Source organism: Tamandua tetradactyla, chromosome 24, assembly GCF_023851605.1.
Source record: "Tamandua tetradactyla isolate mTamTet1 chromosome 24, mTamTet1.pri, whole genome shotgun sequence".
NCBI classification, from domain to species: Eukaryota; Metazoa; Chordata; class Mammalia; order Pilosa; family Myrmecophagidae; genus Tamandua; species Tamandua tetradactyla.
The window spans coordinates 51,819,829-51,836,340 of record NC_135350.1 but is presented as its reverse complement, the minus strand read 5'-3'; positions in this window follow the sequence as shown (position 1 = coordinate 51,836,340).

Here is a 16,512-nt window from a genome sequence, read left to right as displayed (position 1 = left end):
AACCTTCAAAATATTTTGCCCAGTGAAAGAAGTCAGTCACAAAAGACCATGTATAAATGGCCCATTTACATGAAATGTCCAGAATAGGCCAATCTGCAGAGTCAGAGAGTAGATTGGTGGTTATACGGAGCTGGGGCAGGGTTTGAGAGGTGAGTGATGGAGCAATTGGAATGGATTTCTTTTTGATGCAATAGAAATTTCTAAAACAGATTATGTTGATGGTTGCTTAACTCTAGCTATACTACAAACCACTGAGTTGTTCACTTTCAACTGGGTCAATTTTACGGTATATTCATTGTATGTCAGCAAAGCTGTTGAAAACCCAGTGGAACAAAAAGAATAATACAATTAACATCTCCATGCATGCCCTCTCCTGTGTTATTCCTGCGACTGATGTATTTACATTTTTATGGCTTTTGATGAATACCGACTTGCCAAATTGCTTGGCAGAGGAGTTGAACCAATTAAAATGTAATCAGAAGAATTTAAGAGCCCCATTTCATTATATACTTAACCTTTTTGAGGTTTAGGTTTATTAAAACTGGCTTATTGTCCGTAAGATGGCCAGTGACTGTTAAATTACAATACTATAAACATAGCTATAAGTGATTAATAGGTGGGTAAGGAATTAGTTATCCAGTTATCTTAAAATATGGCATTTTTCCTCAATATTCATTTATATGACTTTACTTTTACTAAACACTTCTTTTTTTTCTTACTGATACTTTTTTTTAACTTTTTTTATTGCGTAATATAACATATATACAAAGCAAATGTGCTGGTTTGAAAGGAAATGTGCCCCATAAGAAAAGCCATGTTTTAATATAAATCCCATTTCGTAAAGGTAGAATAACTTCTATTCAATACTGTATGTTTGGAACTGTAATGAGATCATCTCCCTGGTTGATGTGATTTAGTCAAGAATGGTTGTTAAACTGGATTAGGGGATGACATGTCTCCACCCATTTGTGTGGGTCTTGATTATTTTCTGAAGTCCTATAAAAGAGGAAATATTTTGGAGAATGAGAGATTCAGAGAGAGCAACACTACAAAGCAGAGTCCACCAGCCAGTGACCTTTGGAGTTGAAGAAGGAAAACGCCTCCCGGGAAGCTTCATGAAACAGGAAGCCAGGAGAGAAAGCTAGCAGATGATGCCATGTTTGCATGTGCCCTTCCAGCTGAGAGAGAAGCCCTGACTGTGTTCGCCATGTGCCTTCTCACTTGAGAGAGAAACCCTGAACTTCATCAGCTTTCTTGAACCAAGGTATCTTTCCCTGGATGCCTTAGATTGGGCATTTCTATAGACTTGTTTTAATTGGGACATTTCTCGGCCTTAGAACTGTAAACCAGCAACTTATTAAATTCCCCTTGTTAAAAGCTGTTCCATTTCTGGTATATTGCATTCTGGCAGCTAGCAACTAGAACAACAAAGAAAGAAAAAAGCAGTAGTTTTCAAAGCACTCTTCAACAAGTAATCACAGGACAGATCCCAGAGTTTGTCATGGGCTACCATACCATCATCTCAGATTTTTCCTTCTAGCTGCTCCAAAATATAGGAGGCTAGAAGGCCTAAATATTGTTATCATCACAGTCAACTTTTTTTCCTTTTTTATGAAACACAACATATATTCAAAAAGCAATAAATTGCAAAGCACAGCGCAATAATTAGTTGTAGAACAGATTTCAGAGTTTGGTATGGGTTATAATTCCACAATTTTAGGTTTCTACTTCTAGCTACTCTGAGATACTGGAGACTAAAAGAAATATCAATACAATCATTAAGCAATCATATTCATTTGCTAAAGCCTACCTTCTCTGTGTATCTTCACCATCCCCTTTGATCTTTCCATCCCTCTCTTTAGGGGTATTTGGGCTATGGCCATTCTAATTTTTTTCATGTTGGGAGGGGCTGTCAATAATATGGGGTAGGAAGATGGAACTAGCTGATGTTCTGGATAGGCTGGGCCCTCTAGGTTTCAGGACTTACCTGGTCCAAGTTATAGGTTTCTGGAAATTTACACTAGTGCATGGAAACTTTGTGAATCTTATATATTGCCCTAGATGTTTTTTAGGATTGGCAGGAATGGTTTTGGTTGGGGTTTGGCAAGTTATGATAGGTAGCAATGTCTAACTGAAGCTTGCGTAAGAGTGACCTCCAGAATAACCTCTCAACTTTATTTGAACTCTCAGCCACTGATACCTTATTTGTTACACTTCTTTTCCCCCTTTTTGTCAGATGGAATTGTTGATCCTACAGTGCCAGGGACAGACTCATCCCTGGGAATCATTTCCCATGCTGCCCAGGGAGATTTTTACCCCTGGATGGTTTGTTCCACATAGTGGGGAGGGCAATGATTTCACTTACAAAGTTGAGCTTAGTGAGAGTGAGGCCACATCTGAGCAACCAAAGAGGTCCTCCAGAACCTGTAGGCAGGCCAAGCTTCTCTGCTACCTACATAAGCTTCACAAGAACAAGCCTCAAGATCAGGGCTTGGCCTGTTGATTTTGGGGTCCCTAATGTTTGATACAGTATCAGAGGATTCCCTGATGGTAAAGTTTAATAGTTCCATATGCTTTCTCCCATCTCTCAAGGGACTTTGCCAATATTTAACTGATATTGTTTTTACAATGGACTGTATATAGATGTGAAAAATGGAAGGTCGTTAAAATACCCTGAAAAAATAAATAAGGTATATATTTTAAAACACTGATATCCATTTTTCCAAATAATTTATATTTTTCATATTTTTTATATTTTTAAGAAAAGTTTCCCATTTTTCTTAACAGTAAAAATAGAATGCCATTCTATGTGGAATATGAGAATAATAATTTGCTATTACTCAGTGTGTACCAGACATCTACTAAGTACTTTTGATTGAATTCTATCCCGACAACATCCTTCTATAGACAGTAGTTATTTTCATTGTCCTTATTTTACAGAATATACTAAGAGTTAAAGTAGTAAAGTAAATCCTTTAGATTGATCACACAGTTTGGACAGGCATAACCAGGATTCAAACCAGCTTTTCTGACTCCAAAGCATGGTGTGCTTTCATTCATTACTCTTTACTCATTCGCCCTGTGGATATTTCTGGCTTGCATTAAGTGTTAGAACAAAAATAATCACCCTCTGGTTGCATTTGGCTTGCCTTTCATCTTAGAATTAAGATTAAAAAAAAAAACATTTAGTGAGCAGTTGATATTTGTGTTCCTAAATTGTTGATTTTTCATGGAAAGGCATTACTTAAATTTTCTTAGACTTGTTTAATTTTGTGGTTGGAATATTGAATCCTGAAATAAAAAACATACTTTGCTTCAAGTGCAGAGAAGTAGAGTAAGGAACTACCTGAGAAAGAGCATGCTCTCATAATAAAGCTCTGTTGTGAAATGCAAAATAGCATAAAATGATATTCCTTCAGAAGTCTAGGACAATTGAAGAGGATCAAAGTGATGATTACAAAATGGCTTGTTAAGTATCCTTATCTTTAAAGAAATGCAATTAGAAATGTGCTGTTCCCATTTTTGTGAATGGGGTAGGCAAGGCGATTTAATCTTTAATGACAAAAATTTCTAGTGTCCTTTGTTCTAAATGAAAATTTTAGGGTAACATTTGCAGCCGACAATTTATGGAAGTACTGTCTCATAGAACTATTAAAGCCTTCAGGAGCAAAGGAAATGTTGTCATAGTCACTCATCTTTAGCATCTGCCTACACTTAAGGATTCTGTTAACAGATCCCAGAATATGTGCTTTCACTGATCTCTACCCAGACAGAATGCAAGAAGAGAAAATCTCCCAAACCAACCATCAAGACATCAAAAGAAAAAGAGTCCCCATTCACAAACAATATAAGATCTAATCACTAATGATGAGAAATGTTTAGAGAGAACTAGTCAAAAAATGTTAAAAGGAAGCTTCAACCTATTTTCTAGACTTTGGCCAACTATGAATATAAACTGGCTTTAGGTTTTTCATATATAGGTACTTGTGCTGGTTTGAAAGGATGTATGTCCCCTATAAAAGCCATGTTTTAATCTAAATCCCATTTCACAAAGGCAGAATAATCCCTATTCGATACTATATGTTTGAAACTGTAATCAGATCATTTTGCTGGAGACGTGATTAAATCAAGAGTGGTTCTTAAGCCGGATTAGACGATGACATGTCTCCACCCATTTGGGTGGGTCTTGATAAATTTCTGGAGTCCTATAAAAGAGGAAACATTTTGGAGAATGAAAGAGATCCTGAGAGAGCAGAGAATGCTGCAGCACCATGAAGCAGAGAGTCCACGAGCCAGCAACATTTGGGGATAAAGAAAGAAAATGCCTCCCGGGGAGCATCAGGAAATAGGAAGCCAGGAGAAGAAGCTAGCAGATGATGCCGTCTTCGCCATGTGCCCTTCCACTTGAAAGAGAAACCCTGAACTTTAATCGGCCTTCTTGAATCAAAGTATCTTTTCCTGGATGCCTTAGATTGGACATTTCAATAGACTTGCTTTAACTGGGACATTTTCTCAGCCTTAGAACTGTAAACTATTAAATTCCCCTTTTTAAAAACCATTCCATTTCTGGTATGTTGCATTCTGGCAGCTAGCAAACTAGAACAGTACTTATTTAGAAAGACCTCACCAGGAGGGACTATGGCTTCCATACTTTATTTTAATAGCCAAAGAAATAGAATAGTAGCTGCCTATTTGAAATTTGTCTCTCAAAAAGACTTCAGTAGAAAACTTTTTATTTTTCTGTTGGAGAAAAAAAGGCAACATTAAAACAACATATTTTGCTCTTTCAAGAACTGTTTTGAATGCCAAATCACAGAATCTGTTTTTTTTTTATGTCTTACATAATCAAACTATGAACACACAATGTTTATGTAATCAAACATTTATTGGGGAAAAGTTGGGAGGAGAGGTAAAAACATTCCAAAGATTATTTTTAGTTTCATCACAACATATGTTTATTTCTTCTCAGTGAAGAAGAGAATTGTCTTGGGAATCTACTAAAATTACTCACAATCCAAGTTTTCCTAGACTCCCTTCTCATATAACTAACCTGCTTTTATTAACAAATGGTGATCTAGCAAATATTTGAGCCCCTCCTGCATACTGGGCTAGTCACAGTGAGAGATTTTAATGAGTCAAACGTGACTCTTGTTTGTAAGCAACATATCATTTGTTCTTTAATTCAGCAACATTTATTAGCAGTAGGACCATAGGCAAGTTATTGAACTTCTCTATAACTTGACCTCAGTTTCCTCATCTGTAAAATGAAGAATAATAATAGCTTATATCTCGTAGGGTTTTCATAAGTATTAAATGGGTCTAAAAGTTGTAAACAGCTTAGAACAATGGTATGACACATAGGAAACATTAATTGTTAGCCTAACTATTGTGAAATGCCTCTATGTGCCAGGCTTGAGGGGTTTTTTGTTTGTTTTAATACTTTTATTAAGAAATCTTCATGCACATACTGTCCATAGTTTATATATACTCAGTGGCTCACTATATTATCACATAGTTGTGTATTCATCGACATGATCATGTTAGAACATTTGCATCACTCCAGAAGAAGAAATGAAAATAAAAAACCCATACATCCCATACCCCTTACCCCTCTCATTGACCACGTATTTCAGTATATCCAATTTTTTACCCTTTACCCCCCCATTATTTATTTATTGATTATCCTTATTTTTTTACTCATCTGTCCATACCCTGGATAAAAGGAGCATCAGACACAAGGTTTTCACAATCACATGATCACATTGTAAAAGCTATAAAGTTATACAATTGTCTTCAAGAATCAAGGCTCCTGGAATACAGCTCAACAAAGGCTTGAGTTTGATTTGTTTTTCACATGAAAAAGTTAAAGATGATCTGCTCTCAAGGAGCTCACAGCCTTGTAAACCCACACTTTTAATATAACATGACGAATGTGTTCATATGCAAAATTACTATAAGAAAACAGAGAAAGGAGAAGTTCTGAGTTGGTCAAGGAATTTGTGTCATATTACTTATTGGCTGTATAACAAAATACCTCAAAACTTACCAGCAAAAAACAACAAAGACTTAGTTTCTCACAGTTTCTGAATGTCAGGAACCTGTAAACACTTAGCTGATGGTTCTGGCTCAGGGTCTCATGTGAGGTTACAGTGAAGTTGTTGGCCAAGACTGCAGTCATCTGAAGGGGCTGGAGAATATGTTTCCAAAATCATTCCTGTGAGTGTTACCAGGGTGCTTTCAGTTTCCTTGCCCTGGAACTTCTCTATAGGGCTGCTCAGGACCAAGCAGTGGCTTCTCCTGTCCCACCCCTCCCCCTCAGAGTAAGCTGATCTGAGGGATAGCAAACATGCCCTGGATGGAAGCTGAAGTTGTATGATGTAATCTCAGAATCTTCTGCCATATTCTATCCGTTAGAAGCTACTCACTAGGTCCAGCCTATACCGAAGGGGAAGGGAATCAAGCTTAAAGAGGACAGTAGATACTGAAGAATTTGTGGACATATGTTTTAAAAGACCACAGACATGGGCAGGAAAGTAGGAACAAGTTTTGACAGGCAAAGAGACAAAAGGACAGGCAGGAACAATGGAATTGAGAGAGTAAATTCCATGGCATGTGTGCTGGTTTGAAATGATTTATGTACCCTAGAAAAGCCATGTTTTAATCCTAATCCCATTTTGTAAAGGCAGCCATTTCCTCTTATCCCTATTCAGTATTGAATGTTTGAAACTAATTAGATCATCTCCCTGGAGATGTGATTTAATCAAGAGTGGTTGTTAAACTGGATTAGATTGAGGCATGTCTCCACCCATGTGGGTGGGTCTTGATTAGTTTCCGGAGTCCTATAAAAGAGAAAACATTTTGGAGAAAGAAAGAGATTTCAGAGTGAGCAGGTAATGACATCGCCACGAGAAGCAGAGTCCACCAGCCTGCAACCTTTGCAAATGAAGAAGGAAAATGCCTCCCAGAGAACTTCGTGAAGGGGAGCCCAGGAGAGAAAGCTAGCAGATGATGCCATGTTCGCATCACATGCCTTTCCAGGTGAGAGAGAAACCCCAGCCCTGTTTGCCATGTGCCTTCTCATTTGAGAGAGAAGTGAACTTCGTTGAACTTCACTGGCCTTCTTGAACCAAGGTATCTTTCCCTGGATGCCTTTGATTGGACTTGTATATAGACTTGTTTTAATTAGGATATTTTCTTGGCCTTAGAACTGTAGACTAACAACTTATTAAATTCCCCTTTTTAAAAGCCATTCTGTTTCTGGTATATTGCATTCAGCAGCTAGCACACTAGATTACACTAGAACAGCATGTAATCTAACATGGCTAGAGAATTGAGGGGTTTACCATCATTCCCATTTTAAAGATGAGGAAATTGAGGCATAGAGAGGTAAATTAACTTTCTCAACATATTCATCTAGTAAATGGCAGATACAGATCCGGAAATCACATTTTTTATTACAAAAACCATGATTTTAATCTCTACTCTCTTAATCTCTAATTTGGGGGGTGGATTGAGAAGGATTTTGAATCCCATAGTAAGGAGTTTGTTGGACTTAGAAAAATTGACAAGTAGTTTTCTTTGAGAAACATATCATTAAATATCTGATATGGGTGGGGGCGGGGTGTTCCCATAGAATATTGTAATTCCTTTAGGGAATGTATCTTGGAATATTTGTCTGTTGTGCTTGATCATCAGTCCTCTTTATGGTAAATGACAAATCTGGTAATTTATTAACATGTTTTTCCCTTTTTAAACTTTTCCTTTTCAATCCACATATTTTTAGTAAATTATCCTTTTTATACAATTCACTACTTTAAATGACTTTCAAAATATTTTTCTCTATTATTTATTCTCCCCTAATTGTACCTTTTCTTTCTCTTTGATACCTTTTTTTAAGGCTTCCTTTTAGAAGTTAGGAAGGAGGGTAGAAATGTAGTTGGAAACTAAACAACCCAGTTGTAGTCCATGATTTAGTATCTGTGATTCTAAAAATATAAGTATTGCTTATGCATCATTTATTTGCAGAGGAAGCATAAAAGTAAAGCTGTTTCATCCTTGCTTCCAGAGATATCCTTCTTTCCTAAGCATACAGCAGGAAACTTTGGTTATTTTTCTTGGCCTCTGTGGTAGTTAGATTCCATTGTCAACTTGGCCATGTGAAGGTGCCTAGATCTATTGCTGTGGACATGAGCCAATGGTATGTGAACCTCATCTGTTGCTGATTACATCTGCAGTTGGCTAGGAGGTGTGCCTGCTGCAATGAATGATGTTTGATTTAATTGGCTGGTGCTTAACTGAAGAGCTCAACATAGCATAGCCCAAGCAGCTCAGTATACCTCATCTCAGCACTCGCAGCTCAGCCCAGGCCTTTGGAGATGCAGAAGGGAATCACCCCAAGGAAAGTTGTTGGAACCCAGAGGCCTGGAGAGAAGGCCAACAGAGATCACCCTGTGCCTTCCCACGTAAGAAAGAACCTCAGTTAAAAGAAAGAACCTCAGTTGAAAGAAAGAACCTCAGTTGAAAGTTAGCTGCCTTTCCTCTGAAGAACAAATGAAATAAATCCCCTTTTATTAAAAGCCAATCTTTCTCTGGTGTGTTGCATTCTGGCAGCTAGCAAACTAGAACAGCCTCAAACCCACTCCAGTTTGGGTCCCCAGTGGGAGTAAGACACAGTAGGGGTGGGCTGGAGAGTGTTGTGAGGCCACTTGAAGGGATCTGATACAGATTACAAATCTATAGACACATCCTAATATGACACAGCATGAGACAAAATATAGAAAACCAGAGCAAAAGGTACAACAAGCTGGAAGGAAAAGCAGAACTGGACTTGCAGAATAATGGGAGCTGAGATCTGGAGGTGGAGCACAGAACAAGGTGAGAGAGTGGTCTGAGAGCTAATTCCAAAAACATAGCCCATCTTTGACTTTCTCTCTTAAGAACAGCATTGTGATGATAAATGCACAACTATATGATGATATTGTGAACCATTGATTATATACTTTGGATGATTACATGGTATGTTAATATATAATATCTATCAATGAAGAATAAATATTTTTTAAAATAAGTCCTCCCCCCCTCCAAAAAACCAGCGTCATATACTTTGTGGGTTTGAAAGCACCCATGGGTGGATAACACCAGTAGGTGGTTTGATTAGTTCTATAAAATGAGCAGATTTTGTGGATGAGCAAAGAAGATATCAACACCATTCAACAGATATGTTAGTTTCCTAAAAAGGGAACTGTTCTGTGTTCCTTACTTCCCCATTGACATACTGATAATCCTACCATCTCAACCAAGTGTGATTTCCATCTTTAACGCTATAGGAAAAGGGTTTCATAAATAGCATTGTATTAGTTAGGGTTCTCTAGAGAAACAGAATCAACAGGAAACACTTGCAAATATAAAATTTATAAAAGTTTCCTATATCACCATGGAAGGCAGAGTCCAAAATCTGAAGGGCAGGCTGTGAAGCTGATGATTCTGATGGAGGGTCTGGATGAACTACACAGGAGAGGCTCACTGGCTGAAGTAGGAAGAGAGCCTGTCTCTTCTAAATCCTCCTGAAAAGGTTTCCAGTTATTACATTAAGCATCATTCATTACAGAAGACTCACCACCCAAATAGAATCAGCTGACGTGATCATGATTTAATTCTATGAAATGTCCTCACTGCAACAGACAGGCCAGCACTTGCCCAACCGACAAACAGGTACCACCAGTTGGCCAAGTTGACACATGAAACTGACCATGACAGTCCATGCCTTGTCAACTTGGCAGCTATACATATGTGCTGGTTTGAAAGGAAGTATGCCCCCTAGAAAAGCCATGTTTTGATCAAAATCCTGTTTCATAAAAGAAGAATCATTCCTATTGTGTTAGTCAGCGTTCTCTAGAGAAACAGAACCAACAAGAGATATTTGTAAATATGAGATTCATAAAGGTGTCTCATGGGACTACTTGGGCTGCAACTGCCCCAGGAATAGGCAGAAACAGACTGCTTTCAGGGCTATCTCCCACGTGTGCCTTCCCCAGGGGAGGGGTGAAGCCCAACTTAGGTGGAATCCCTCTCTCAAGGAATTCAGATCCCAGGGCTTGGCAATTTGAAGCCATTAAAACCAGCCTACAACCTCTCCTCTGTCTCCACCATGCCCCCAGCAGGGAGAGCCTTCCAAAGTTAAAGGAGCCACAACATCTTTTGCTGGTGGGACCTGCAGACAGACAAGCACCACATACTGGGCAGGATAAGAAAAACAGAGCCCAGAGACTTCACAGGAAAGTCTTTCAACCTGCTGGGTCTCACCCTTAGGGAAAACTGATGCAGGTGACTCGTTCCCCCTGATAGGAGGCCAGTTCAGTCCAGGAAAATCCGGCTGGAGTCTGTAATACCTATGTAGACCCTCCTAAGGGTGGGGGGGGGGGGGGAGGCACCTGACAAGCAGGACAAGAAACAAGAAAACAAGAACTGAAAAATTACACTCTGTTAAACAAAACTTAAGCTAGAGGCCCAGAAAAAGCTGAACTGAAGGTCAAAGAACAGATAGACAACAAACTCAAGGAGGCATCAAAATTATATGACACGCAGAGATTTGTGGCATTGACTAGTAAATCATGGGGTGCCTAGAAATACAATAGAAGGGCAGACTACTGAATTCTTGTTGGAGCTGTATAAACAAAAGAGTTCTAGGTCAAGGGAACAGAAGTCTAACCTGAATTACAAAAACACAGAGTCACGGCCCCTTAATCAATTTCCAGACTTGAAACAGTTTTGCAGACCCTGAGCCCCTTGAATGAAGGGGAGGCTAGGTCCCTATGGGAGAGAAACCTGTTACACTGCCACAGATTTATACTGTTAATCTTCCTCTAAGTCTTCCCCAAGGAGACCGATGGCCTTTTACCAGGGTAACTGTACATTGGGGAAAAGGAAATGATCAGATATTTCGGGGATTATTAGACACTGGTTCAGAAGTGACATTAATTCCAGGGGACCCAAACGTCACTCTGGACCACCAGTCAGAGTGGGGGCATATGGAGGCCAGGTGATCAATGGAGTTTTAGCTCAGGTCCGTCTCACAGTGGGTCCAGTGGGCCCCCAGACCCATCCTGTAGTTATTTCCCCAGTTCCGGAATGTGTAATTGGCATAGACATACTGAGCAACTGGCAGAATCCCCACGTTGGTTCTCTAACTCGTGCAGTGAGGGCTATTATGGTGGGAAAGGCCAAGTGGAAGCCACTAGAACTGCCCCTACCAAGCAAAATAGTAAATCAGAAGCAATACTGTATTCCTGGGGGGTTGCAGAGATTACTGCCACTCTTAAGGACTTGAAAGATGCAGGGGTGGTGATTCCCACCACATTCCCCGTTCAACTCTCCTCTTTGGCCTGTGCAGAAAACAGATGGGTCTTGGAGAATGATAGTGGATTATTGTAAACTCAACCAGGTGTTAACTCCAATTGTGGCTGCTGTTCCAGTTGTAGTATCATTACTTGAGCAAATCAATACATCCCCTGGTACCTGGTATGCAGCTATTGATCTGGCAAATGCTTTTTTCTCAATAGCTATTAGTAAGGACCACCAGAAACAGTTTGCTTTCAGCTGGCAAGGTCAGCAATGTACTTTCACTGTCCTACCTCAGGGGTATATCAACTCTCCAGCCCTATGTCATAATCTTGTTCACAGAGACCTTGATCGTTTCTGCCTCCCACAAGACATCACACTGGTCCATTATATTGATGATATCATGTTGATTGGACCTAGTGAGCAAGAAGTAGCAACTACTCTAGATTTACTGGTAAGACATTTGCGTGTCAGAGGATGGGAGATAAATCCAACAAAAATACAGGGGCCTTCCACCTCAGTGAAATTTCTAGGTGTCCAGTGGTGTGGGGCATGTCAAGATATTCCTTCTAAGGTGAAGGATAAGTTGCTGCATCTGGCCCCTCCCACAACCAAAAAAGAGGCACAACGCCTAGTTGGTCTTTTTGGATTTTGGCGACAACATATTCCTCATTTGGGTGTGCTACTCTGGCCCATTTATTGAGTGACCAAAAAAGCTGCTAATTTTGAGTGGGGACCTGAACAAGAGGAGGCTCTGCGACAGGTCCAGGCTGCTGTACAAGCTGCTCTGCCACTTGGGCCGTATGATCCAGCAGATCCAACGGTGCTGGAAGTGTCAGTGGCAAATAGAGATGCTGTCTGGAGTCTTTGGCAGGCCCCTATAGGAGAATCACTATGCAGACCCTTAGGATTTTGGAGCAAAGCCTCACCATCTGCTGCAGATAGCTACTCTCCTTTTGAGAAACAGCTTTTGGCCTGCTACTGGGCCTTAGTAGAGACTGAACGCTTAACCATGGGCCACCAAGTTACCATGAAACCTGAGTTGCCTATCATGAGTTAGGTGTTGTCTGACCCACCAAGTCATAAAGTTGGGCATGCACAGCAGCACTCTAATGGAAATGGTATATATGAGATAGGGCCAGAGCAGGTCCTGAAGGCACAAGTAAGTTACATGAAGAAGTGGCACAAATGCCCATGGTTTCCACTCCTGCTGCCACATTACCTTCTCTTTCCCAGACCAGAGCTATGGCTTCTTGGGGAGTTCCTTACAGTGAATTGACTGAGGAAGAGAAAACTCGGGCCTGGTTTACAGATGGTTCAGCATGATATGCAGGTACCACCCGAAAGTGAACAGCTGCAGCATTACAACCCCTTTCTGGGGTGTCCTTGAAGGACAGTGGTGAGGGAAAATCCTCCCAGTGGGCAGAACTTCGAGCACTGCACCTGGTTGTTCATTTTGCTTGGAAGGAAAACTGGCCAGAGGTGCATTTGTATACTGACTCATGGGCTGTTGCTAATGGTTTGGCTGGATGGTCAGGGACTTGGAAAGACTATAATTGGAAAATTGGTGACAAAGAGGTCTGGGGAAGAAATATGTGGATAGATCTTTCTGAGTGGGCTAAAAACATTAAGATATTTGTGTCCCATGTGAATGCACACCAGAGGGTGACTTCAGCAGAGGAAGATTTTAATAATCAAGTGGATAAGATGACCCATTCTGTGGATACCAGTCAGCCTCTTTCCCCAGCAACTCCTGTTATTGCCCAATGGGCTCATGAACAAAGTGGTCATGTTGGTAGGGATGGAGGTTATGCATGGGCTCAGCAACATGGACTTCCACTCACCAAAGCTGACCTGGCTACAGCCACTGCTGAGTGCACAATCTGCCAGCAGCAGAGACCCACACTCAGCCCCCAATATGGCACCATTCCCTGAGGTGACCAGCCAGCTACATCCTGGCAGGTTGATTACATTGGACCACTCCCTTCATGGAAGGGGCAGCGATTTGTTCTAACTGGAATAGACACGTACTCTGGATATGGGTTTGCTTTCCCTGTACACAATGCTTCTGCCAAAACTACCATCCGTGGGCTTACAGAATGCCGTATCCATCATCATGGTATTCCACATAGCATTGCTTCAGATCAAGGAACACACTTCACAGCAAATGAAGTGCGGGAATGGGCACTTGCTCATGGAATTCTCTGGTCTTACCATGTTCCCCATCATCCAGAAGCAGCTGGATTGATAGAACGGTGGAATGGCCTTTTGAAAACTCAATTATGGTGCCAACTAGGTGGCAAAAACCTGAAAGGCTGGGGTAATGTTCTCCAGGAAGCTGCGTATGCTCTGAATCAGCGTCTGCTGTATGGTGCTGTTTCTCCCATAGCCAGGATCCATGGGTCCAGGAACCAAGGGGTGAAAATGGGTGTGGTGCCGTTCACTATTACCCCTAGTGATCCACTAGGAAAATTTTTGCTTCCTGTCCCTGCTACCCTGAGTTCTGCTGGTCTACAGGTTTTAGTTCCAAAACGGGGTGTGCTTCCTCCAGGAGAAACAACAGTGATACCACTGAACTGGAAGTTAAGATTGCCACCTGGTCACTTTGGGCTACTTATGCCTCTGGATCAACACACCAAGAAGGGGATTACTTTATTTTCTGGGGTAAATGACCCTGACTATCAGAAGGAAGTAGGACTGCAACTACATAATGGAGGTAAAGAAGAGTTTTCTTGGAATATAGGAGATCCCCTGGGGCGTCTATTAGTACTACCATGCCCTGTGATTAAAATCAATGGAAAACTGCAACAACACAATCCAGGCAGGACCACTAATGGCTCTGAGACTTCAGGAACGAAGGTTTGGGTCACCCCACCAGGCAAAGAACCACGGCCAGCTGAAGTGCTTGCTGAGGGGAAAGGGAACATGGAATGGGTAGTGGAAGAAGGTAGTGATAAATATGAACTTCGACCACGTGATCAGTTACAGAAATGAGGACTGTAATGCTGTTTTGTTTGTGTTATACTATTTAAGTTGTAAGATATCAAGTTTAAGAATGAATGTTGCCCAAGGATTTGCACGCTATTCTGGAGAGATTTAATGTGTTTCCAGTTATATGCAGGACAGTTGAGTATTGTCAGGTAAAAGAAAAAATGTGTGCTTATTTGTTTTCATTTGGAAATTAAGTATGGTCTAAGGTGATATATATATATATATATATATATATATATATATATATAATGTGCCAAGTTGACAAGGGGTGACTGTCGTGGTTAGGGACAGGTGTCAACTTGGCCAAGTTGTGGTACCTGTTCATCTGATTGGGCAAGTGCTGGCCTGTCTGTTGCAATGAGGACATTTCATAGGATTAGGTCATGATCACATCAGCTACATCCACAGCTGATTCCATTTGTAATCAGCCAAAGGGGAGTGTCTTCTGCAATTAGTGATGCTAAATCTAATCATGGGAAGCCTTTTAAGGAGGACTCAGAGAAGACAGGTTCCATTCCTGCTTTGGCTGGTGAGCCTCTCCCGTGGAGTTCATCCAGGCCATCCATAGGAGTCATCGGCTTCGCAGCCTGCCCTGTGGATTTTGGACTCTGCGTTCCTGCGGTCATGTGAGACACTTTTATAAATTTTATATTTGCAAGTGTTCCCTGTTGATTCTGTTTCTCTAGAGAACCCTAACTAATACACCTATTCAATACTGTAAGTTTGAAACTGTAATCAGATTATCTCCTTGGTTGATGTGATTTAGTCAAGAGTGGTTGTTAAACTGGATTAGGTGATGACATGTCTCCACCCATTTGGGTGGGTCTTGAATGGTTTATTGGAGTCCTATAAAAGAGGAAATATTTTGAAGGATGAGAGATTCAGAGAGAGCAGAGAATGCTGTAGCACCATGAAGCAGAGAGTCCACCAGCCAGTGACCTTTGGAGATGAAGAAGGAAAATGTGTCCTGGGGAGCTTCATGAAACAGGAAGCCAGGAGAAGAAGCCAAATAGCACTGTGTTCACCATGTGCCCTTCCAGATGAGAGAGAAACTGACTGTGTTCGCCATGTACCTTCTCACTTGAGAGAGAAAGCCTGAACTTCATCGGCTTTGTTGAACCAAGGTATCTTTACCTGGATGCCTTATATTGGACATTTCTATAGACTTGTTTTAATTGGGACATTTTCTCAACCTTAGAACTGTAAACAAGCAACTTATTAAATTCTCCTTTTTAAAAGCCATTCTGTTTCTGGTATATTACATTCTGGCAGCTAGCAAACTAGAACAATATATCACCTTAAACCATACCTAATTTCTAAACAAAAAACATTAAAATGCACATTTTTTCTTTCACCTAACAGTACTCAACTGTCCTGTATGTAACTGGAAACAAATTAAATCTCTACAGAATAGGGTGCAAATCCTTGGGTAATATTCATTCTTAAACTTGATATCTTAACAACTTAAATAGTATAACAGGAACAAAACAGCATTACAGTCCTAGTTTCTGTAACTGATCACCTGGTCATAGTTCATATTTATCGCTACCTTTTTCCACTACCCATTCAATATTCTCTTTACCCTCAGCAAGCACTTCAGCTGGCCATGGTTCTTTTTCTGGTGGGTGATCCAAACCTTCATTCCTGAAGTTTCAGACCCATTGGCAGCCCTGCCTGGATTGGGTTGTTGCAGTTTTACAACAACCCAAGTTTTATTTTAATCACAGGGCATGGTACTACTAAGACACCCTAGGAGATCTCCTATATTCCAAGAAAGCTCTTATTTACCTCGATTGAGTAGTTGCAGTCCTATTTCCCCCTGATAGTCAGGGCCAATCACCTCAGACAATAATGTAATCCCCTTCTTGGCTTGTTCATCCAGGGCCATGAGTAGCCCAAAGTAACCAGGTGGCAGGCTTAGATTCCAGTTCAATGGAATCATTGTTGTTTCTCCTGGTGGAAGCACTCTGCCTTTTGGAACTAAAACTTGTAGACCAGCAGAGCTCAGGGTTATAGGGACAGGAAGCAAAAATTTTCCTAGTGGATCACTAGGGGTAATAGTGAGTGGTGCTACTTCTATTTCTACCCCTTGGTTCCTGGACTCATGGATCCTGGTGTTCCAGTTTTCTGGCTGCCGGAATGCAATATACCAAAAATGGAATGGTTTTTTAAAAGGGAAATTTA